Source organism: Salvelinus alpinus, chromosome 34 (assembly GCF_045679555.1).
Source record: "Salvelinus alpinus chromosome 34, SLU_Salpinus.1, whole genome shotgun sequence".
Lineage (NCBI taxonomy): Eukaryota > Metazoa > Chordata > Actinopteri > Salmoniformes > Salmonidae > Salvelinus > Salvelinus alpinus.
In genome coordinates, this window is record NC_092119.1 from 24,187,478 (window position 1) to 24,213,223 (window position 25,746).

General features: G+C 42.8%; 1 pseudogene; it reads left to right on the top strand.

The window, feature by feature from the left end:
• The first annotated feature begins 1,800 nt into the window (after nucleotides 1-1,800).
• On the top strand, nucleotides 1,801-24,486 carry LOC139563771 (uncharacterized; annotated as a pseudogene).
• Nucleotides 24,487-25,746: the final 1,260 nt, after the last annotated feature.

Genomic DNA, 25,746 nt, shown 5'->3' on the forward strand with positions numbered 1-25,746 from the left:
GTTTGGCAAGTAATTTTAAAAAATCCACTGGTCAAAATGATTGGATCCCCTGTTTTCAATATTCCAGGATCCTCCCCTTGCGAGGAAAATGACACTGAGACTTTTCTAAATTTTTTATGAGATTGGAAAACACTTTGGGAAGGATCTTATACCATTCCTCCATACAGAATCTTTCCAGATCCTTGATATCCTTTGTCTGCGCTTATGGGCCACCCTCTTCAATTCAAACCACAGGTTTTCAATGAGGTTCAAGTCTGGAGACTGAAATGGCCATTTCAAATGTTGATTTTGTGGTCAATTAGCTATTTCTTTGTGAATTTTGATGTGGGCTTGGGGTTATTGTCTTGCTAAAAGATCCACTTGCGGCCAAGAGTCAGCCTCCTGGCAGAGGCAAGCAGGTTTTTGACCAAAATGGCCTGGTACTTGGTAAAGTTCATGATGCAGTTGACCTTAACAAGTGAACTTGGAGCAGTGGAAGTAAAATAGTCCCGTAACATCAAAGATCCACCACCATATTGTACAGTAGGATGAATCATTTTCTGCATATGTATTGTTCTTTCGAAAGCCAAACCTACCACTGATGTTTGTGTGGCCAAAGACCCAGAGGTGGGACCAAGTCATTGTTTTACAAGTCACAAGTACGTCTCAAGTCTTAGCACTCAAATCCCAAGTCAAGTCCCAAGTCAAGACAGGCAAGTCCGAGTCAAGTCTCAAGTCAAGACCGTCAAGTATCAAGTCAAGTCTCAGGTCCTAAACTTTGAGTTTCGAGTCCTAAACAAGTCATAATGTGCTCTGCACCAAATGTAATACCATTTCATATTTTTAACAAGAGTAATACTATATTACATTTACGCAAATCTTGAATGCTTATAGAAATATCTACTTTCCAAATAAACGTTATATTTCCATGGAAATACATGGGTAGCCATGAGAAAGACACCACCCCCCAATAGTGATTGACTATCGAGGATCGCTATGGGCGCAATCAGGCGATGTAGGCTTGTACACAATCGCCCAACCTTAACACACACACACTGTGTGGTTACAGTAGGCTAACGTATGTCAATGGTTTTAGGAACAGCAGTAACATCAGGCAGGATTTAGGCTACCAACTGCCTAGCCAGTTGTAGCTCAATCTTGGGTGCAATGATCATGTTCCCGCACTGACTGACTGTGTGGAGGCTCATTGATTTAACGTTACGTTAGCCTACATGATACACCAGTAAAGTAATAAAATATATAGCTGTCGGCTATATTAGCCACGACTTACCATTCCTTGTGCAGCTTCAAATGTCGAACAAAGTTGGAAATTGTTGCGCCTCCGTCTGTAATTATCTTCCCGCATGTTTTGCAAGTTGCAATCCATTTTTTGTTGTCACAGCGTCGTCTTTATATCCAATAATAATAATTTGGGGTATCATCTTTCCAAGGGCTCCATCTGAATTCACCCGCCGACGTTCCTCTGCACTGCCACAAGCAACTTTTTCTCAGCTGGCACAATTTGGTTGGCTGCTGTCCGATTCAAACTGTAATCCGTTAAATGAAGAGTTGATGCACTGCACACTTTTTTAATGTCATCATTTTTAATATTTGGGCTTGGGGAGGGAATCAAGTCAGGTCGAGTCATAATGCTCAAGTCCAAGTCAAGTCACGAGTCATTGGTGTTAAAGTCAAAGTTGAGTTGCAATTTGTGACTCGAGTCTGACTCGAATCCAAGTCATGTGACTCGAGTCCACACCTCTGCAAAGACCTCTATTTTCATGTCGTCTGACCAAAGCACCGGTTCTAGTTCAAGTGCCAATGCCGTTTAGCAAACTCCAAGTGGTGCAATGGTCAGATGACATGAAAATAGAGCTCTTTGGCCACGTACACCCAAAGTATTAGTGTAAGATAATATCATTTTGTTAAAAAATGTATATTGTTTAAATATAGCACAGTGTTTCTATTATATATTTCATACTGTCTTTTTTGCTCAGATTTATCACGTGATCCAATAATTCTGGACCCCATCGTATGTCAAGGTAAGTATAGTGGCAGCTGAAACATATTGTCCTGGTTCACCTGTATGTGAGGAACATGGAGGACTTCAACAACGTCTACACCACCCCCCTGCCAGGTTCCCCTCCCTGTCTCCTATGCCATATTACCTACACACACCTGTCCTGCATTCTTAGATCAGTGCAGATGAAGGACAGGGGATAAGGAGAAGAGATTACAGACTATTTAGCAACCTTCGACTGAGCCCTCACCCAAAGAGCAGAGACAGTTACCCCCCCAATGTTTTGCAGGCTTATCTTGTCACATATTCTCACAAAATCCTTCATTGTCAGTATACTGTTGATGAGTATACAGATCATATCATCAGGCTCTCCTCCTTCATGTCCTCCCTTCCTCTTCATCCCTCCCTCCACCTCTCCGGGGTGTGTGTCCAGGCACCTCTGCCTGCTGGTCAGCTCCTCCAGATTGTCTGTCTGCTCCACGACCGGCCCCCAGAGCCCCAGGAAGACCCGGAGGAGGGCACCTTCCACCACAGAGCCCCTTCACGTCCAGAGCCTGTCCCGCTAGGTTCCCGCCAACATCGGGCCCTACAGCCAGGCCCTCAGGGAAAGAGACCCCCAGGGGCGTGGAGAAGGAGGGGAGGGTGTTGGGATGGATGGCTGGGTGACTGGGTTGGAGATGTGGTTGTCTTTTAGATTCCAAGGGACTTAGTAGAAACATGGAAAGGAGGTAGTAGGGTGGTTGGGTTGGAGATATATGTGTGTGTGTGTGTCTTTTGTTTAGACTGGGGACTAACGAGAAGCAAGATGTGAGAGGGGGAGACTGATGGCTAAGTGTCTAGATTGTGTTTCTAGGGACTTACTAGGAGCATAGTGGTGCATAGAGGGCTACTAGTGAAAGACTGAGATGGATAAGAATGGCTGATCATTATGGGGATCGGTATAACTAGCTACAACTTTGTACTTTGAGTCTGGCGAGGAACTAGAAACAAGGCCATCATAGCCTTTGAAATCTGACTAGGATACAAAGCTGTGTGAATGTTTATCTGTCTGTACTTTTTTCAAGTTGGAGAATGTAGCCTTGTGTGTGTGTGTGTATACGTGTGTTTGTATATCTGCATCCGCATTCGTGTGTGAAGTTTGGAGGACGGAAGGTATTATCTTATTGTTTAAACACACAGACACAGCTCAATAGGAGAGAACACAGGAAGTGAGTGTATCCGTGGTTACATGGGCGGCTGGTGCTCTGTGTTTACCCAGTCTGTACTGGGGATTACTCTTGTCAAGTTGCTGTCAACAAGGCAAGTGTCCATCTCATCTACACCGACCTTGATCCCCCATTCAAAACCTCAGATGAGTGAGAACACGTGTGTACGGATGGATGGATGGATGGATGAGATACAGAACCGTTCAGTGCTGGGGATATCTTACCGATGTTTCAATGATGCCGTATTCCCACAAATAAAAAAAGAGACATCTGTGATGTAATCAATGAATGAAATGATTGTTCTTTTCAAATTTAGTCTCTTTTTGGGCATAGTTGTGGTCAATTTGCAGTTTACAAATTATTATAATATGTTCTGGCCTCCACACTATCCACTCCGACCAAAAACTGCCCCGTGGCTGAATCTAGTTACCCCTGCTGTAGACCCTTAGTTGCATATACAAACGTTATGTCATTTCGCCTTTAAACAACAGAAGCATTTGTCTCTCTTAATGTGATTATTCATGATTGTTTGCACTGAACTCTATAGAATGATCCCAAAGACAGTGCCTTGTCTCTCAGCGTGCTGACTCTACCTCCATGCTACACTGGTTCAATTAAAACAAAAATATATGAACAACATCTCTGTGTTTAGGGTGAGAATTTTACATATTGATACAATTAGTCCCTCACTGTGAGCATGCAGATGTGTTGCCCCCCACGACTCACGTCTTAATGAGAATCTGCTGCCGCGGAGATTTCGAATGTTGCCGTGTTGATGTAGCCTAGCGTCGGGGTCCCGGCACCAATATAGACAGACAAAGGAGAGGCAGTCTAAGACCAAACCAACCCCCCTCTCTCCCACTTTAGGAAATAATTAGTGATTAAAAGTGGAATCCTATTAAAGAAAGGGGGAGGAAGAGGGGAAGGGGGTTGAAAACTCAAATGCTTTATTCTGTGGTCTTAATTATTTCCTCAATCTGGTTTCACACAATGGGAAATTCTACACGTTTAATTTACAAAATATTGCATTGTCTTGCTTTATGGCAATACTTTGATTGGTGAAGTCTATTGTTTGGGCTTTGAGGCCTGTTGTTAAATCACTTTTTCATATGGCTGTTGAGACCCACAAAATAAAGCACAAAGCTGAAATGGCCAGTTTGAGGGACAGCACTGACAATGGCAGTAGGCTGAATATGGCAGAATGGAGAAGTGGCCAGAGTGAGGGACAGCACATGGCTCCTGACAGGCCTGCAACACTGGGCATGCTGGATCTGACTGAGACTGGGAATAGGACTGGTGGCAGACCAGAGGAAGGCTTGGCGTGGCTTGTGATAGACGTTGAACCTTAATGCTCTGTCTGTCTGTATGTCTACTCCACCTCTCGCTCCGTAATCTCAGACTAACTGTTGATGTCGTCTGGCAATCTGACAGATAACCTATCTGCCCTGATGATGTACAGAATACGTTAACCTTTATGATGTCGTCGCCTCAGGGCCTTGGGGCGTGTTTTGGTTACCATCGTTAAGGTGAAATCAACCGGGAGGCTTACAAAAAATGGACAACAATTTAATTTGTGGTTTGTTTATGTGTTTTTTGTTCTATCAGTTACACACTTGATTAGTTTCTGCTTGGAGGTCATGTTTAACATAATAATAGCAGTGATATGGGTAATAAGGGTTTTCTACAGGGGTGACACATTTGATTGTGGTCACTGCTTTGCCTTAAGATACAAAACCAGAGATCAGAGTTCATCTTCCAACCAATTTGTTCTTGTTTTGGTATTTTGATGTTTATCTGTGATTTAATGTGAATTCTCTCCAGACTCATGCTTTGTCTAGATTATTTGCATAATTTAATTATCAAAAATGACCCTGTTCTATCACATCAATCACTGGTGGAAAAAAGAACACTTCCAGCTTTAACAAAAAATAAAATAAAAAACTTCAATGGTTTCAGCTTTCCAAGTCACCCAAGCTATTTACAACAATAATACAAATTGTAATAAAACCACATTTTACTGCATTTTCGCCCAGTTGTTGAATCAAGTCCCTCAATATCACTCAGATTCCACAACCACATTTTCCATTATCATAATAATAAGAACAAAATAAATATTCTGTAGCATCCAGGTCTTTGTAAAGAAAAAAACATTTGTACTCATAACAGATGATTAGGCTTGCGGGTTGCCAGACGGAGAAAATTGACCCTTCATTAACCAGCGTGCTGGTAAACAGCAGGAGTCCCAAATGGGTGATTTTATTCACACCTATTTAATTTAATGCTTCCCATTCTATTCCCCCACAATCACAATCTCTTTGGAGCTGCATTACAAGCACAAACACAGTAGTGCCATATCTACTACTGAGCTGCAACAGCATCAGATGAATGGTTGTTAAACATATCCTCTTTCCTGTGTTAAGGTAAATGGAGCACCCCTGGGACATTTGGTGGGGTAATGATATTCACTGATCAAATTGTAGAGGAGCATTTGGGGAGCTAGCGGGGTTAGCCTCAGGTTGCCAGGTCAACGCTCTGCTCACCGCTCACCCTTCCTTCACTCCCCTAATTGTGAGTGACAGTCAATATTGAGGAAGCCTCTTGCGAGCCCGCAATAGGATTTGCACTGGATTCTGGAAATTGTCAAAGTGGACTCGGAAGCGAAGGGGAAAGTGGATCTGACGTTGCCAATTAGCATCAAAGGGAGGAGCGGAAGCGTGGCGGAAGTTAAAATTTGAATAATCTTCTTAAGGGAGGCTAAAAGTGATAAAACAATGAGCTGAGCTGTGGCTGACCCTCTTGTTAGGGAAGTTCAGAGGTCAAGTTAGGCAGAACCTCCCACTTAGAACAACAGAGAGTACAGACAGAGGCAGATACACAGTATGTACAGTACAGATTAAACGTTTAACTTCATTTCTAATACAACAAAAAATTATCCCATGAAGAATGAGATCTCTGCTGAGGCCTCTGTCAGGGCTCCTGACAGCTCTCCCCTTTGCCATAGTCTATTAAAACAACCGCTTTTATCTCACCTTGCTTCCCTGTCGTACTTTATAGATTTCTTCATAAACACGGCCCATACTTAATAAATGTCTAAATTTTCTAGTCTATTAACATTACTTCAAAAGCGCTTGATAAAAGAGCAGGGCATGCGTGAAATCATGTACCAATAATAGAGAGAAGTGCTGGAGGCTAGAACAGTAGGGGCGGCTCTCCAGCGAGCCCTAGCAGACAATGTAGGGGATGTTATCAGCTTTAATAAAAGAACAAATGATCACTTCCAACCGAGGAGGAGGAAGGGGGTAGGGAGGGGGAGGGGGAGAGGGAGAAACAGTTGTCGAGTAATTGAGCTGATGAAAAATGAGGTTTGCCGCTAGAAGGGTTTGATCAGCCGAGAGATTGAAGACGAGAGTGCTTTTCTTTATCGTCAGCCAGTGGATACAGTTGCTTTGGAGGATGTTATACAGGGGTTTGTGTTGGCGCTCGAGTTAGTTGACGTACTGTATGAGATATTTTTAGTTTTTTCCCTCCATTGAATTTCTGCGTCATACAAAAAAGATTAAGTTACCTGTTTTGGAGGGTAGTGAGTCTAAAAGTCTTGGACTAACATTCTCTCCTGAGTCTAAATTCTTGTCCCATCTCTGAATATCATCTGTGTACTGCTATATGGACTAACTCAGACCTTACTCATCTTGCCCAAACGTTGGGGTCAACTATACACACTTGAGCTTGACAAACACACCACTCACCTTTCAAAGCCAATAATTCATGGCCTGAATGGCATGTCGGTGGTATACCCCGGGGCCTAGTATTACACACACACCTTTACAAGGTCAGGCATAGGCCTAGTAATGATTCATGTATGACTAGCCATGTTTCTCATAGATGAGAACACACACACATGTTACTGGGCACGTGGGCCTCTGGTGACAGTGACTGAGCTTCCATGAGTCTCTGTCCCTCCTCTGTGAGTCACCAGAGAGCCTGTCCTGTCCCAGTATGTAGCTGACTAAAATTCAAAACACCACACACTGGGGGTCTGGTAGATATAAGTGGTCTCCACCCCCCTCCTTACCTTTGTCTTTGTCTCTGTTCCCTAAACAAGCCCACGTAAACAGACGGATATCTGCCCTGACACAGGTCCCTGCTCTGGACGTGGTCCCTGATGAGGACAGTGGTGGAATCAGAGGGCGGGGCTTGGACATCTGTTTGTATTTGTGTGTGAGAGGGTGTGTATGTGCGTGCACGCAGGGGCTAGCGTGTGTGGATGTGTGTGTGAGAGTGTGTGTATAGCAGTGTGTGAGGCATGTATAGGGTGTCAGTGATCTGATGATGAGTCATTTTACAGGGGGTGAGAGAGGGACAGTTGCAGGGGGGTGGTGAGTCTGAGAGGAGGTCCTTATTTATCCCCCCCACCATCACACACACACATAGACACACACATCCCCCCTCCTCTCCCTGCTGTAACCCTGTGGAGGCTAAGTGCCAGTGGCAGCAGTCATTTTCAGGAAGCAGAGGCTGTGTTTAGGCAGGCAGCACTACCCCAGACCACCCCAGCCCACTCAAGCCCTGCCTTGGCCACGTGGCTTTGGGAGGCTGGTATTAGCTTGTACCGGACTAGGATGTGGGAAGGACTGGATCTGTCACAGCGCATTGGGCTCTCACTGGGCTACTGTCCCTCTTCTCTCTACCCAGTCCTGTGACACACACACACACACACACACACACACACACACACACACACACACACACACACACACACACACACACACACACACACACACACACACACACACACACACACACACACACACACACACACACACACACACAGGCTTTCATTAATGGGTACTGCCTTGACAACTGATCCTAATTGGCTCTGAACAACTCTTCGTGTATTATTGGTGCTTGACTGCTTTGGTTCATGTCAACAAGCTGCGTAAAGGAGGGACAGGATAGCCACCGCCGTCGCAGCCACACCCACACACACACACACACACACACACACACACACACACACACACACACACACACACACACACACACACACACACACACACACACACACACACACACACACACACACACACACACACACACACACACACACACACATGAACTATATGAACACAGGCATAGGCCTCCACACACATGCAAACACACACTCGCGCCACGTGTCCAAGTGCAGTGACCCTTACACACCTAGCCAGTCAGTTAAGATCAGAGATGCTTTCCGTTGGGTAGTGGGTGGCCTCTTTTTAATCTCCCCTGGTACAATCAGTGAAACCATGTCACTAGTGTTTGTTATTGGCTTAAAGAAGTGAACATAATTGCTGATCTCTGTCTATTTCCTTATACACTATTGAATTGAATGGAATTTTCAGTGGATGGATATAAAAAAAGGTAAATTAATACAAATATGTAACTGTCAGGACGCAGGATGTATGGATGTGATTTGACAGATTCATTTGAGGGGTTTAATTTATGTTGGAGCGAGTGAATCATTGACATGCAGACTGTGTGTGTGTGTGTGTGTGTGTGTGTGTGTGTGTGTGTGTGTGTGTGTGTGTGTGTGTGTGTGTGTGTGTGTGTGTGTGTGTGTGTGTGTGTGTGTGTGTGTGTGTGTGTGTGTGTGTGTGTGTGTGTGTGTGTGTGTTTACTCACTGTTGTCACTGTTGATCAGTCTAAAGGAGGATATTAAGGAATAGACCAGCCATGTCACAAAAGATATTGGATTATTGCCACATAACAATGTCACAGCCAGAGATACACATTAGAACCCTCGACCCATTGTTACAATGACAAACACTCTCAGTCAATAAATGGTCCAAATATGTTTGTTTGTCTCTTTGGTATGACATTTCACCAGAATGTGATATTTTGTAGCATTATAAAATGGGAGTGGTTCTGTTTTAGTGTGCAGTATAAAAACCAGAATAACAAAGGCATAGCTAAAAGAAAAACGTCCAGTGCTGTCCAGTCCCATCACTGTCTGAGGAAGGGGAGAAGTATGACCATTCTATTACTATGGTAACTAGCCACTATATTCAGAGATGCCCGGGTGTGTTTTTTCCCCCTGCAGTGACGAGAGGGCATGGCTGACAGTAGTGGAGTGAGCGTGTGCACACACACGCACACACAACCACACACGCATACACACACATATGAGAAATGCTCCTTCTGAAGTATAGAGTAGGTTGGTAAACACAGACAGGCGCAAACTCACTACAGGGTAAATACAAACAGACCTGGCATAGCGTACATAGTTCAGCAAAGCACAACACAGAGAGGCTATTTGAATAGTATGATCGACGGGGCCAGAACACAGAACAGACCAGCACTAGCTGCACTGTGTAAATATTGCTAATACAGTGGATATATAAACACAGGAAGGCAGGACAGGAGACAGAGCTGAATAGAGATGATGCTGACAGATAGATAACTGAATACATCATACATAAATGGGAAGAGATTTTAAGCACAGTAATCGTATGCCCTAGTCACAAGAATCATCACCTTCAAGTTAATATACTGCTTTAGTGTGTTAGGAATGCCACTTACACCACTGTTTGTTGTAGCTAGTGTATTTAGGTGATATTGCCTATATTTAGACTATTTCCATGACTACGTTGCAGCTATATTTAATTCTGTAATTCTACTATATTCAAAGTGACAGTAAGTGCTTCTGGTGAAAAAATATTATTATTATGTCGTTGTGTGACGGTGGATGAGCTTTGCAGTTTTGTCTTCATTTATTAAGGATATGTTATTTTTTAATAGCAGTAGAACTGATGGTTCAGGGAAGAGTTAGCATGTATGTCCCATTTACTTCTGGCAACTCACTTTGTCATTAATTACACATAGAGGTGGTGGGTACGGTACAGTACGGTATGAATGAGTAGTAACTTTTAGCCTGGCTCATTCATTTTTCAAGAGCCATTGTCATTTAATCACGCTTTACAAAGGGAGAAGTGTTGTCGATGAATTATAGACTATTTCCTGTTTTAAGCAAGCACTGTGTTGCATTGGACATACCCAGTCTTCATCCAGATGTATTATTGATATGGAAGTATCTGTCAGGTACCATGCATGTTAGTGAGGGTATAAGAAAGATTGGGCTGTTAGGGAGAAAGAGAAAATATTGTGTTTTATGTTTTTGAATTTAAAGCTATTTTTATACAGTAATTGTTTGATTTTAAAGTTAAAAAACGGTAAATGAATGTTTTCTTCTATACAGTATCAACAGTTTAAATAAAAAAATATGTACCGTTTCAAAACCTGCCGATTTTTAAAGTGGAAATAATATAGCTAGTCGTACAGTATCTATTCAATAAAATATGTTCTATAAAGCAAAGGACACAAAATCAAGTTTGATAGTATTTTCAAATATGAACCAACATTTAGCTGAACCATTTCATCAGGTCCTGAATTTGTAACAGCAAGATATATTGATGCAGAGCATTTTTGAAAAGCATAAAAACCATTGAACATTGAACATTTAATTTGTAACTGACTAATTCCATTGACCTTAATCTACTTTTCATTGACTTGCAAAGGATTTATTTTTTATCTGTCAAAAAAATGTTTTGTTGTTGTCCATAACGTATATGAGAAGTGGTAGAATCTATCTGGCAATACACACTCAATGTATGTACTGTGCTACAATGAGAATGCTTAGCCGCATTCCCCTATGACCACAGCCTTTTCCACGCAGTCATACTGCCATCTCTTGAAAGGAGAGGGAACTACCACAACCAACCCTCACTGGAACATTCTATGCCTCTCTGTTTGTCTTTTATTCCTCTTGCCTGTATTTGTATAGATGTGTACTGTACTGCAGGTTGTCTACTCGCTTTAATCAGAGGTCCTTTGGTGTAACCTTGGTGTGTCTGTCCGAGTGGCTGGTCCCTATCTGCTACAGTAAATGATGGCTGGACAAGGCGATGCAGTAGGACTGGCCTCTGCCTCTCCAGACCAGCGCCTTTACCAATGTGACAGCCTGACAAGATCACTCACTGTGTTGTTTATTACTGACATAATAAACCATCCAAGAGATAGGGTTTACATTGTACTGACATAATAAACCATCCAAGAGATAGGGTTTACATTGTACTGACATAATAAACCATCCAAGAGATAGGGTTTACATTGTACTGACACAATAAACCATCCAAGAGATAGGGTTTACATTGTACTGACACAATGAACCATCCAAGAGATAGGGTTTACATTGTACTGACACAATAAACCATCCAAGAGATAGGGTTTAAATTATACTGACACAATAAACCATCCAAGATAGGGTTTACATTGTACTGACACAATAAACCATCCAAGAGATAGGGTTTAAATTATACTGACACAATAAACCATCCAAGAGATAGGGTTTAAATTATACTGACACAATAAACCATCCAAGAGATAGGGTTTACATTGTACTGACACAATAAACCATCCAAGAGATAGGGTTTACATTGTACTGACACAATAAACCATCCAAGAGATAGGGTTTACATTGTACTGACACAATAAACCATCCAAGAGATAGTATTTACATTGTACCAACACAATAAACCATCCAAGAGATAGTATTTACATTGTACCAACACAATAAAAACATCTAAGAGATAGGGTTTTCACAGCTGGAAACGGAGAATGAACAGGGATTGAGGGTTGCAGTTTTAGCATCATTCAATCAGACAAACATGCCCCTCAGCTGAAACGGCGAAACCCTCCCGATTTTCTCGAATTAGTGAGATTAACAGGAAAGCGCACGATGCGGGATGATAGAATTTGTCATAATTTGCATTGTCCTGGAAAGATCCGGTTTTGATAGAGCGATGCATCTAGGAGCTTGTCATGTCCCACGGGCAGGTCATAGAGGTAGCTTGGCAGAAATGATTTTTGCGATATGTGCATCACTCCTAAAACCCTCACAACCGATTTGTCAAAAAATCAGAGTTTGGGACAGTTGAAGGCAGTAGGGCATTTTGCCTTAACGCAAAGAGAAAACATGCCCTTCTGTCACTTCAGCACACACAACAGTGATGGTCTGGGCTACAATGTGTGACCACACTTTACATGTACCTTTATCAGTTTGACATTCTGTATTAGATTTTTTACTTTAGATTGTATTTTTTTGTGTGTTTAAGTAAATGTAAGATAAAACACAGCAATACGTAAATTCTGATATATTTATTTTTGTCAACAGACTTTTTGTCAAAATCCAAAATAAACAATGATTTCTTTTTTTGCCCCTGTATTGTGGCGTGTGAATATGCGTGGGGAAGCATAAAGTGACCAGAGCCGATGTGTCAGTATTACTTCTCCTAGGAGGACGTCTCTAAAACGGGCATGTCGAGGGCAGACAGGCAGGCAGAATGGAAACCGCACAGCAAAAGAGAGAGGCCAATGTCACGTTTTGTATTTATAGTGTCTTTTCATGATCCCTGCTTATTTTTCTTTCTGTAATAATTGTTCTGGTAATAACTATTTGATTTTGAACATGTGTCCGTAGCTCTTTGTTTGTCTCCATATGCAGTTCTGGACCAGGGAGGATGCTTGCAGAAGACCCCGATATTTGCCTTTCTTTGTGCATTTCGTTCATCTATTTATGTCGCTGTTTAAATAACACTGATGTTGTGTGACAGTTGAGCATACAAGGGTTATGCTCAAACAGAAAAAAATAGACATGGAGGAAAAACAAGGGGATGAAATTAAAAAATATATGATTATTTTTTTCACAAGAAGCCTGGAGTAAGACAGACTAACATGGTGAAAGATACAAGAGAAGGGGAGAGAGGTTTTGGTTCTCCTGAACATTTTATATTTGTAGAAATGAGGTGTCAGAAGCCCCAGAATCTCCTCAGGGCCTAGCACAACATGAGCCCATCTCTTATCATTTCCCATTCAGAGACGTGATGCGCTTTGAATGCACTAATGCTGAAAGAGCCCCACAGACTTGAAGCCAGTTGAAGATGAAATCACAGCACACAGACCTGACAAATTGACATCCACTGCAAAAGGATTAAACAGTTATTCCGCATCAAATCCAAAAAACAGAAATAATATACGCACTTAAATGCGCCTAACAAAACTTCTTCCTTGATCCCTACATTTACAACTATTTGCCAACCTTTAAATATAAAAAAAATAACTGGAAAGAGATTATGAATTTTGTGGCATGAAATAGGCATGTTCCTTTATAGATTATAAGAGAGTGAGGTTTATAAGGGTGATTTGTTGTAATACAGTTTGAGAGGTCTTATGCCACATCTTGCTCCAGTGTTCTGGTGATGGAGTCATTCGATATCCCCCCCTGCCTTCAGTCTAAAGTACTACATTCACCCATTGACTGTGGACCCATCGTTAACAATGCTTCATAGATTGAGAAACAAGCATAAATCTATTACAAATATTCACTTGCGTTATGCTGCGTTTAGTCATACAGTATTTAAATTTTGTGTTGTGTTTCCATCCTGCATTATCCAAAAGTTATGCCATATTCATTTGATCATTTTGCATACTTTTAATATCAATCCCTTGGTTAAATTATGCATGAGGGCTCAATGGGGAGATGTGACCATTAGCATATCTTATAGAGGGCCGTGGAGCTGTTCCCCCTCAATACCAGGTCATTTTACCCACAACTGACTGTTCATCAATACCAGGTCACTTTACCCACAACTGACTGTTCATCAATACCAGGTCACTTTACCCACAACTGACTGTTCATCAATACCAGGTCACTTTACCCACAACTGACTGTTCATCAATACCAGGTCACTTTACCCACAACTGACTGTTCATCAATACCAGGTCACTTTACCCACAGCTGACTGTTCATCAATACCAGGTCACTTTACCCACAGCTGACTGTTCATCAATACCAGGTCACTTTACCCACAACTGACTGTTCATCAATACCAGGTCACTTTACCCACAACTGACTGTTCATCAATACCAGGTCACTTTACCCACAGCTGACTGTTCATCAATACCAGTTCACTTTACCCACAGCTGACTGTTCATCAATACCAGGTCACTTTAGCCACAACTGACTGTTCATCAATACCAGGTCACTTTACCCACAACTGACTGTTCATCAATACCAGGTCACTTTACCCACAGCTGACTGTTCATCAATACCAGTTCACTTTACCCACAACTGACTGTTCATCAATACCAGGTCACTTTACCCACAACTGACTGTTCATCAATACCAGGTCACTTTACCCACAACTGACTGTTCATCAATACCAGGTCACTTTACCCACAACTGACTGTTCATCAATACCAGGTCACTTTACCCACAGCTGACTGTTCATCAATACCAGGTCACTTTACCCACAACTGACTGTTCATCAATACCAGGTCACTTTACCCACAACTGACTGTTCATCAATACCAGGTCACTTTACCCACAACTGACTGTTCACCAATACCAGGTCACTTTACCCACAACTGACTGTTCATCAATACCAGGTCACTTTACCCACAGCTGACTGTTCATCAATACCAGGTCACTTTACCCACAACTGACTGTTCATCAATACCAGGTCACTTTACCCACAGCTGACTGTTCATCAATACCAGGTCGCTTTACCCACAACTGACTGTCCATCAATACCCGGTCACTTTACCCACAGCTGACTGTTCATCAATACCAGGTCGCTTTACCCACAGCTGACTGTTCATCAATACCAGGTCACTTTACCCACAACTGACTGTTCATCAATACCAGGTCACTTTACCCACAACTGACTGTTCATCAATACCAGGTCACTTTACCCACAGCTGACTGTTCATCAATACCAGGTCACTTTACCCACAACTGACTGTTCATCAATACCAGGTCACTTTACCCACAACTGACTGTTCATCAATACCAGGTCACTTTACCCACAGCTGACTGTTCATCAATACCAGGTCACTTTACCCACAACTGACTGTTCACCAATACCAGGTCGCTTTACCCACAGCTGACTGTTCATCAATACCAGGTCACTTTACCCACAACTGACTGTTCATCAATACCAGGTCACTTTACCCACAACTGACTGTTCATCAATACCAGGTCACTTTACCCACAACTGACTGTTCATCAATACCAGGTCACTTTACCCACACTGGCCCAGTCTGGTCAATAGTCAATACATACTGTACATACCCAGCCCTGCTAATGACCCAGAGTCACACAGTCATTCAGCAGAATGGAGTCCAAAGGGTTACGCTATAACACCACTGTAAATATAGCCAGGCACTCCAGCCTGGTCATGCATTGGAAGTTTCTAACAAAAACCGCAATTAAGAAGGCCTGTTACAAGACCCAGTTAAGGCTTGAGAGCAGATGGATTCTTCCATTCAGCCGGTTCTAGTGTTCCACTGTTCCAGCATTTACATATGTGTTACTGTCTGGATCCCAGAGAGTCCTTGGGGCTCAGTGACCTTTTGAGACGTCATTGAGTTTATGAAAAATGATGGGGTTTAAGCCATGAAATAAAGGTTGATAAAGCATGAAGCCAAAACACGGCTTTAATTAATGCTAAGCAGGCATCGCTTGCTGCGATCACGTCAGACAGAGAGGAGAGGAACTTTGTGTGGCTTGGAGGGATAGTTGGGGAAATAAGGTCTGAGACATGTTTAGCGTCAAGTCAAACAGTGGTCAAGTCAAGATTTTGAAGTACATTTAAAACTCGGCTTGCACAATAACTAAATATGCATTTTCAGTAAGACAGTAAAAATTGAAATATAAGATTGCAAAACATGAGCTACATTGTACCTTTTAGCATTTGGTGTCAGGATGTCTGCTATTGTAGTGATATACCATTCACTATGAACATGCCTTACTATTGAGTTAACCGTAAATTCTTTAATACCGCGTGTCCTTCCTTTTCTCTCTGGACTATTTAGACTCCTAAGGTTACTGTTTGAAAAATAGAAAAATAGGTTGCTTGTTATAGGAAGTTTAATGCTATATGCAATTGTTTGACCCTTATGAATATTAACGGTCTCATCTCTTCCCTATTAAAAATGCATGTGGCATTGTGGTTGTTGATCATGTTTATGACGGCAATGCAAATTGGACTGTCTTCCCTGTCAACGCGGAAGATGAATAATGTAGTTGTGTTGTATATTCAGGGTCACACCACTGACAGTCAATTAACAAGTTTGATTGGTGTGTGAACTCATTCTTTTGAACTGTTAATTTTATGTAAATAGTATTCTATCCCCTTTTTCCTCCACCCTCCTTCACATCAGCACCAGTAGTAACTTGAAGCTTTAATAATTGATCATCACACACCTGCTTGGTGGAAGCTACGGGGAGCTTGTCTTTAACAGTGACGGGGCCCTGCGCTGCCCCCTTTTGATGTACAAATCAACAAATGGTAGCCCTCCTTTTTTGGAATTCAAAATGGTGAGCTCTTTTTATGGCTTGTTAAGAGATCCTCACCACCTGTCCGACCTGACCGGGGCTTCTCAGATGGAGGAGATATGATGGCTCATAAAATAATTTCAATGACGACGTGTTGTTAACGTCTCGGGCGACTCAGGCTTATATGTTACGCTGCGGACCAGACGTAGATAATGCTCGTAGGTAAATGAGTGATTGATCTGACCATTTGAAAGCAGGGAGGCCTCCATCCCCTTCCCCTCCTCTCTCATCTCCTCCACTGTCCCGGTAATTTGGAGCAGCAGATGCTGAAGATTCATCAAAGTTGACAAGTGAACCCAGGAGCTAGGAATGATTGGAAACCCATATGATTATGGAAATGGGTTTGGCCACATCCCCCTCTAGCAAAGAGCTTTGTGTTGTTCTGGTATTATCAAATCACATTGTACAAATTGCTGATTTTGTCGTATAGGCAGAGAAACTTTCTTGTGTACTGCATCAGTCTTTTAAAGAGCCATCGCACTGCCCATGAATGTCCACTATGTTACATTGATGTGTACTGAATGACTAAAAACATGCACCATGTTATCATGCTTTCATCCCATAGCTTTGCAATGGCTCAAATCTGCACATATTGCTCATTGGTCATTTCATTTAGTAATAAAGGCTACTTTTATGTAAAAGCAATTTCTCCTGTCTCATTGATGTGGATTAGATATCTCAGATATGCCTAGGAGGTGATTGGATATTAACTCCTAGAACCTAGGGCTGGTGAGGGTTAGACAATTGCCCTCATTTGCAACTAACAAAGTGAGCAAGGGTACTGTAACTCAGTGGAGGTGAAGAGGGGGTTGGGGCGAGGTGCTAAGCCTTCAGTAATACCACTGGTCCACACTTAACCCTGGTAATACGGGGGAGAAATACGATACCCATGTATGTACGTATGGTAATCGACTAAGGACTCTGCTCTCACGCCATGTATCAATTGATTTTGGCCTACTTGATCCCTCTGGAGGGCAGCTTCTTCACAGACCCTAAAGGTCCCTGCTTAGACCACCAATTAACACCCTGTCACCGACGGCTGTTTACATTAACCAGGATGTGGCGTGGTGGCCACACTGATATCCTTATGCCAATTCAGCAGGATGATGGGTCTCCAGTGACCTGACCTCTCCACTGGTCCCATTGGTCCTCAAGACTCCTTCTGCATTAATCACATTGATCTCTTTGAGGTTAAATTATTGAGTTTAGGAACTTCATCGTCTAACAGCCCGTTTATCTGGGAGTCTCAGCTAATTATCGCGTGGCTAATTATGAATGAGCCAACACAGACAGACAGCCATGTGAAAATCACACGCTCTGCTCTCATGCATGCAAAGGCACCTGCTTATCGGCGTGGTGTAAAAAGTGTTATTTGCTGATATGGTGTATGGCGAAAAAATATGGAACTTGCTAATTGATGTGCTATTCAAATGTAGGCTGGTAATTGATGTACATTGGTGGTGTTCCACCTCAGTGATGTATGTAGCGTGTTGTTTTGACAGGACTCAGGTAGGGTTAAGTTTGATGAGGAAACGAACAGCACGAAGCAGTTAGAACTAGGCCGGGACGATACCAGTATCGTGATACTCCTTAGTTTATTTAAGTCAGTTAAGAACAAATTCTTATTTACAATGACGGCCTACCGGAAAATTGGGTTAACTGCCCTGTTCAGGGGCAGAATGACAGATTTTTACTTTGTCAGCTCGGGAATTCGATCCAGCAACCTTTTGGTTACTTGCCCAATGCTCTAACCACTAAGTTACCTGCCACCCCTGTTAGTATCATGGCAAGGAAAGAAAACACAAAGCGGATTTCACTTCTTTAGGAAACAAACATCATTATGTTGCCATCCAGTCACATGTATTTATTTTCCAAGCTATAGCACACAATATTTTACGTACAGCAGGATTTTAAAGGACCAAATAATGAGATCTGCTTCATGTTTTCATTTTTGGTATCGTCACAGCCTTAGAACATGTTTTTGTTGGTCTGTTTTCACATTGCAGTTGTGTTAGGTCTATGTGTTTGCAGCGTTTACAAAATAGTATATAGCATTTCTACATTTAAACATATTTGTCCATTGTAGCCCTCCATGAGGTGTGTGTATGTTTGGAAATTAAATAAATAAGTTGGCCTCAGTTCTATGTCGAACAGCACAAAACCTTAAGCAGCCATTTGTCCGTTTGAGAGAAGCACTGCATTTATCAACTTCGACTGGAACTGAGAGACAGCTTAAACAGTCACCACTAGGCAGCCTCCGCCCAGTACCCTGCCCTGAACCTTAGCCTCTGTTACTAGCTGGCTACCACCTAGTACTCTACCCTGCACCTTAGAGACTGCTGCCCTATGTAGTACATACAGTTGAAGTCAGAAGTATACATACACCTTAGTCAAATACATTTGAACTCAGTTTTTCACAATTCCTGACATTTAATCCTAGTAGAAATTCCCAGTCTTAGGATCACCACTTTATTTTAAGAATGTGAAATGTCAGAATAATAGTAGAGAGAATGATTTATTTCAGCTTTTATTTCTTTCATCACACTCCCAGTGGGTCAGAAGTTTACATACACTCAATTAGTATTTGGTAGCATTGCCTTTAAATTGTTTAACTTGGGTCAAACGTTCCGGGTAGCCTTCCACAAGCTTCCCACAATAAGTTGGGTGAATTTTGGCCCATTCCTCCTGACAGAGCTGGTGTAACTGAGTCAGGTTTGTAGACTTCCTTCCTCGCACACACTTTATCAGTTCTTCCAACAGATTTTTTATAGGATTGAGGTCAGGGCTTTGTGATGGCCACTCCAATACCTTGACTTTGTTGTCCTTAACCCATTTTGCCACAACTTTGGAAATATGCTTGCGGTCATTGTCCATTTGGAAGACCCATTTGCGACCAAGCTTTAACTTCCTGACTGATGTCTTGAGATGTTGCTAATATATCCACATAATTTTCCATCCTCATGATGCCATCTGTTTTGTGAAGTGCACCAGTCCCTCCTGCAGCAAAGCACACCCACAACATGATGCTGCCACCCCCGTGCTTCACGGTTGGGATGGTGTTCTTCGGCTTGCAAGCATCTCCATTTTTACTCCAAACACAACGATGGTCATTATGGCCAAACAGTTCTATTTTTGTTTCATCAGACCAGAGAACATTTCTCCAAAAAGTACAATCTTTATCCCCATGTGCAGTTGCAAACCGTAGTCTGGCTTTTTTATGGCGGTTTTGGAGCAGTGGCTTCTTCCTTGCTGAGCGGCCTTTCAGGTTATGTTGATATAGGGCTCGTTTTACTGTGGATATAGATACTCTGTACCTGTTTCCTCCAGCAACTTCACAAGGTCCTTTGCTGTTGTTCTGGGATTGATTTGCACTTTTCGCACCAAAGTACGTTCATCTCTAGGAGACAGAACGCGTCTCCTTCCTGAGCGGTATGACAGCTGCGTGGTCCCATGGTGTTTATACTTGCGTACTATTGTTTGTACAGATGAACGTGGTACCTTCAGGTGTTTGGAAATTGCTCCCAATGATGAACCAGACTTGTGGAGGTAAAAAAAAAAAATCTGAGGTCTTGGCTGATTTCTTTTGATTTTCCCATGATGTCAAGCAAAGAGGCACTGAGTTTGAAGGTAGGCCTTGAAATACATCCACAGGTACACCTCCAATTGACTCAGATTATGTCAATTAGCCTATCAGAAGCTTCTAAAGCCATGACATAATTTTCTGGAATTTTCAAAGCTGTTTAAAGGCACAGTCAACTTAGTGTAGGTAAACTTCTGACCCACTGGAATTGTGATACAGTGAATTATAAGTGAAATAATCTGACTGTAAACAATTGTTGGAAAAATTACTTGTGTCATGCACAAAGTAGATGTCCTAACCGACTTGCCAAAACAACCTAAGTGTTTGTAAACTTCCGACTTCAACTGTAGTCATTGAACACTGGTCACTTTAATAATCTTGACATACTGTTTTACCCACTTTATATGTATATACTGTATTCTAGACATGGCTCGTCCTATAGAACTACTGCTATACACACATTTTCTATTCATTTACTGTCCATACACACCATTACTTGTACAGTATATACATGGAGAGTACAAAACATTAACAAACGTCTTCCTAATACTGAGTGTATTCGTCAACGCATGGACTCTACAAGGTGTCGAAAGCATTCCACAGGGATGCTGGCCCTGTTGACTCCAATGCTTCCCACAGTTGTGTCAAGTTGGCTGGATGTCCTTCGGGTGGTGGACCTTGATACACACAGGAAACTGTTGAGTGTGAAAAACCCAGCAGTGTTGCAGTTCTTGACACCAGGGCTGCCCAACCCTCTTCCTGGATATCTACCATTTTGTGGGTTTTCAGTCCAACCCTAATTTAACACACCTGATTCTACTAATTAGCTGCTCAACAAGACCTTAAATAGCTGAATCAGATATGCTAAATTAGGGTTGGACTGAAAACCTACAAGACAGTAGCTCTCCAGGAAGAGGGTTGAACTGAAAACCTACATGACAGTAGATCTCCAGGAAGAGGGTTGGACTGAAAACCTACAGGACAGTAACTCTCCAGGAAGAGGGTTGGACTGAAAACCTACAGGACAGTAGCTCTCCAGGAAGAGGGTTGGACTGAAAACCTACAGGACAGTAGCTCTCCAGGAAGAGGTTTGGACTGAAAACCTACAGGACAGTAGCTCTCCAGGAAGAGGGTTGAACTGAAAACCTACAGGACAGTAGCTCTCCGGGAAGAGGGTTGGACTGAAAACCTACAGGACAGTAGCTCTCCGGGAAGAGGGTTGGACTGAAAACCTACAGGACAGTAGCTCTCCAGGAAGAGGGTTGGACTGAAAACCTACAGGACAGTAGCTCTCCAGGAAGAGGGTTGGACTGAAAACCTACAGGACAGTAGCTCTCCAGGAAGAGGGTTGGACTGAAAACCTACAGGACAGTAGCTCTCCAGGAAGAGGGTTGGACTGAAAACCTACAGGACAGTAGCTCTCCGGGAAGAGGGTTGGACTGAAAACCTACAGGACAGTAGCTCTCCGGGAAGAGGGTTGGACTGAAAACCTACAGGACAGTAGCTCTCCAGGAAGAGGGTTGGACTGAAAACCTACAGGACAGTAGCTCTCCAGGAAGAGGGTTGGACTGAAAACATACAGGACAGTAGATCTCCAGGAAGTGGGTTGGACTGAAAACCTACAGGACAGTAGCTCTCCAGGAAGAGGGTTGGACTGAAAACCTACAGGACAGTAGCTCTCCAGGAAGAGGGTTGGACTGAAAACATACAGGACAGTAGATCTCCAGGAAGTGGGTTGGACTGAAAACCTACAGGACAGTAGCTCTCCAGGAAGAAGGTTGGGCAGCCCTGATCTACACTGATTGAAGTGGATTTAACATCTGACATCAATAAGGGATCATAGCTTTCACCTGGTCAGTCTATGCGAAGAGCACTAATGTTCATAATGTTTTGTACACTCAGTGTATATTTATAGACATTACATGTATATATTTATATCTGGTCTCTGACATTGCTCGTTCTGAAATTTCTTAATTTCTTTATTTTTATGGATTATGTGTGTATTTTCATGCATTCTTTGCTAGGTATTACTGCACTGTTGGAGCTAGAAACACAAGCATTTCACTGCACCTGTCATAACATCTGCAAATCTGTGTACCCGACCAATAAACTTTAATTTGATTTTGACATCTCCCCTAAGCCGCTGCACCCCTAGCAGACCAGTAGCCAGTTCTGTGGGAGTGTGTAATTGAGTTTCAAGCAATGGATTGATTTTGAGGAGGGATTTATTCTCTGAAACCAGGAGTGTGTACATAGGCCACATGGCCAAGCAGAAGCACAGCCGTTCTACAGGGCAGCTTTGGGGAAAAACAAACTCCTTGAAAGAGCTTTGGTTGGCTGCTGCCAGCATGTATGAGACTGATATCAGGGTCTACAATGTTAATGTAGATGGACAAACATACTGCTATGTGTTTCTGTTTCGTCTCATATATGGCTCAATTCCATTGAAAGAACCAGGAGGAACCAGAATGAAAGGTAACAAGGGAGAACCAGGCACAGGGTTCTATAGTTACACCAAGAAATAGGCTAGCATCAGCTCAAATAATGTGTGATTGTATGGTGCCTGTGCCCCTCTACATGTGGGTGAGGCTGTGTTCTCTGCTGGCCAGATCAACCTGGTGCCTTGTACCATGCAGCTGGTGAGTGCTGGAACCAGGACCCAGGCCTGCCGGTCCTTCAGTCATATAGAGAAGGTTCTGGAAGAAGTGATCAGCAGCCTCACCCTCGGACATGTGCTGCCGGCACACTGCTACGCCACTCACAGCCCAGACATCCCCCTAATCAGAGCAGTCTGGGATAGTAAGCTGAGGGCCACACAAGAGAAGGTGAGATGTTTATCCTTTAAAACTACGTATCCTTTCTATAAATGGGGGAAAAAATCAGAAAAATAAATAAATGCATTATATTGTGTGAATATGATCAATAGCATAAATACATGGAATTAACCTCTACTAACACAGAGTAGACCAAAAAACGCCATCTGTGGGCTTCCATCTCCCTTCGAATAAGGGAGAATATGTGATAGGCATATTAGACATGCAGGCTCAATTTATTTATCAGAATTTCATGGGCAAAATGTGGAATTTCCAAATGAGCCAAAGTTCCTACCCTCTCTCCCCTTTCGGAGACCCAGAGCTCTGTGGCTGATATTTACCAGTGAGTGTGCTCATGAAAAGTTGATGATGTGGGAAACACTGGTGTCTTTGATAATATGGAGCTTGGCACAGAAGCAGATGTCTTCCTTTAGAGCCTCCCTAATCCTCTATCCCCCCTTTTGGAGCTGGGCTGAACTCTCCGAGCAGCTTATCCCCCCCTCCCTCCCTCCCCACGCCTCAAACCTCTCTCCCCTGCCACAACCCCGCTTCCACACGGCTAATAAGGGCACCAGGCTCCCCAGCCAGGCTTGCTCCTCCCACGGTAATCTGCCTTGCCTGGGGAATAAGGACCCAGGGAAGAAGGAAGGAGCCCACCTTCAACATGTAGCTCAGACTGCAGGGGGGAGTGCAGTGGGGGTACTCACTAGAAGTGCAAATTGGGGACTTTCTAAAACGTGCAAAGTGGGGACTCACTAGAAGTACAAAGAGTGGACAACTCACTCTCACAGGCATGACTTGCCTCCATGATGGAGATAGTAGACTAGATACCCTATTAAAGCATATATGCTCCACAGAAGAGTCTAGTGAAGTCTCATTGATAGAGTTGGGACATAGTGACAAAGTGGGGACTCATAACTATTGTGAGGAATGTTGTAAGAATGAATTAAAACTGCTCCCTGGCCCAAAACTGGCCTCCCAACATGAGTGAAATGAACTTTCCCAATTACAAAACAGTGAATGTTAGGAAGTAGCATGTTTTAAGTTTAAAGTTGTAATGTCATGTGCACAAGTACAGTAAAATGTCTTGCAATCTCTAAACCCAACAATGCAGTTATCAATATCAATGTAGTACTAAAAATAAGGTCTTCTGACTGGCACTTGAATTAACCCCTCCACAGATTGACAGTTCTGTCAGTTGAACAGGCTATTTAATTATTTCTCAGCTCTTAGTGGCTACTACAGTGGGCTAGGTGGTAAAGGTTACTAAACTCCCACCTTCCCCTGTGAGGAATCTTCTGAGGAGCTATAGATCTTAGTTAGTTCCCAGCTATTCCATATCTCCTCCCCTCCCTCCCCTTTCTCAGCACAGCTCGGGAGGGAAGAGAGGAGATGATCCAGGGGAGAGGGAGAGAGTGTGGCAGGGGCCTGCCTGCGTTTCATTCTGGGCCAGGTGAAACGGCTCTGTCCCTGGGGTGGGGATTAGACAAAGCGCCGGTGCTCATTTGAAGTGATTGTAATGAGAATATTTAACACAGGTCAAATACAGATAACACAGCTCCTGCAGAGACTGAGGAATAACTCACCCTCTCCTTCACTCACTTTACTCAGTCAGGGCTCAGAACTGGCTAAGGTCACCGGCTAGATACGGGATCTTTATGTTCTTGGCTACTGTATTTTACTGTGTATTTTTTTACCTGGATTAATTTAGAAATTCCACTTAGAAATTCCATGGTAAAGTGGTAATTATAGACATCTTTGCAACATAATGTCGTAAACTAGAAACTGTAAATCTCCAGGTCCTGTTTTTAGATGTGGATCGTCTTCTTGATTGTCTTTGTCAGTAGCTATTGATCCACACTAGAAACACCTGGTGAGGTGGCTCTTCACAGAAACAACATCTTCAACCATGTAATTAGCTACATAGGAAACCAAATAGACCCTGAATCCCTGAATAAAACCAGGCTGACTTTGAATAAATGTGTCTTCTCTTGTTAGTTCTAACAACTTGACTACCAGGACTCACTCACTCTTACCCGGCTAGCTCCTGCAAGCAACACTAAAACCTTCTTGTTATTTATTTTTGGCTCCACGAATAATAACGGACAAAAACATTTATCACGTTCACCACCAGTGCCGCTAACAAACATAACCAGCAATCAGAGCTGTGTTGAGGTGGGAGATATCAGACTGCTGAGGCAGAAGGAAACAATGGTGCGTGGCTCCTCTCCTCAGATACGCCGAGTGGCCATGTTGTTGTTGTGCGTTGATCATTTCTCTAATCAGGTGGACGGGGAAGCTTGCAGGGTTAATTGGGAGCATGCCGGAGCCGCCTCGCGTGTGAAATCGTATTTATGGGGCGTCGAACCGTGAGGTCAGCGTGTGTGTGGGAGGAATAAGGAGGTGTTCATGCAATACGTCAATAATTGTTAGCCAGAATTCTCTGTCACTAGAGACAAAAGCTCTGCAAAACATGGCAACGTCTTTGTGTTGATGCCAATGATTTTCTCCTAGTTATTAGTTAGGCTAAATGTTTTGTATTCATTAATGCACATTATGTGATGTGTGATCCAATGGCAATTTCCATGATAAGAAGTTACACAGGATCGCAATGCAAAGTCAAGTGCCGTGCTATGGTCGTTTTCTGTGTTTACCTGAATCCCGGCTTGAGTGTTCTGTAGTAGTCCCTCTTTATGGTATCCATCAACCTCCACGCA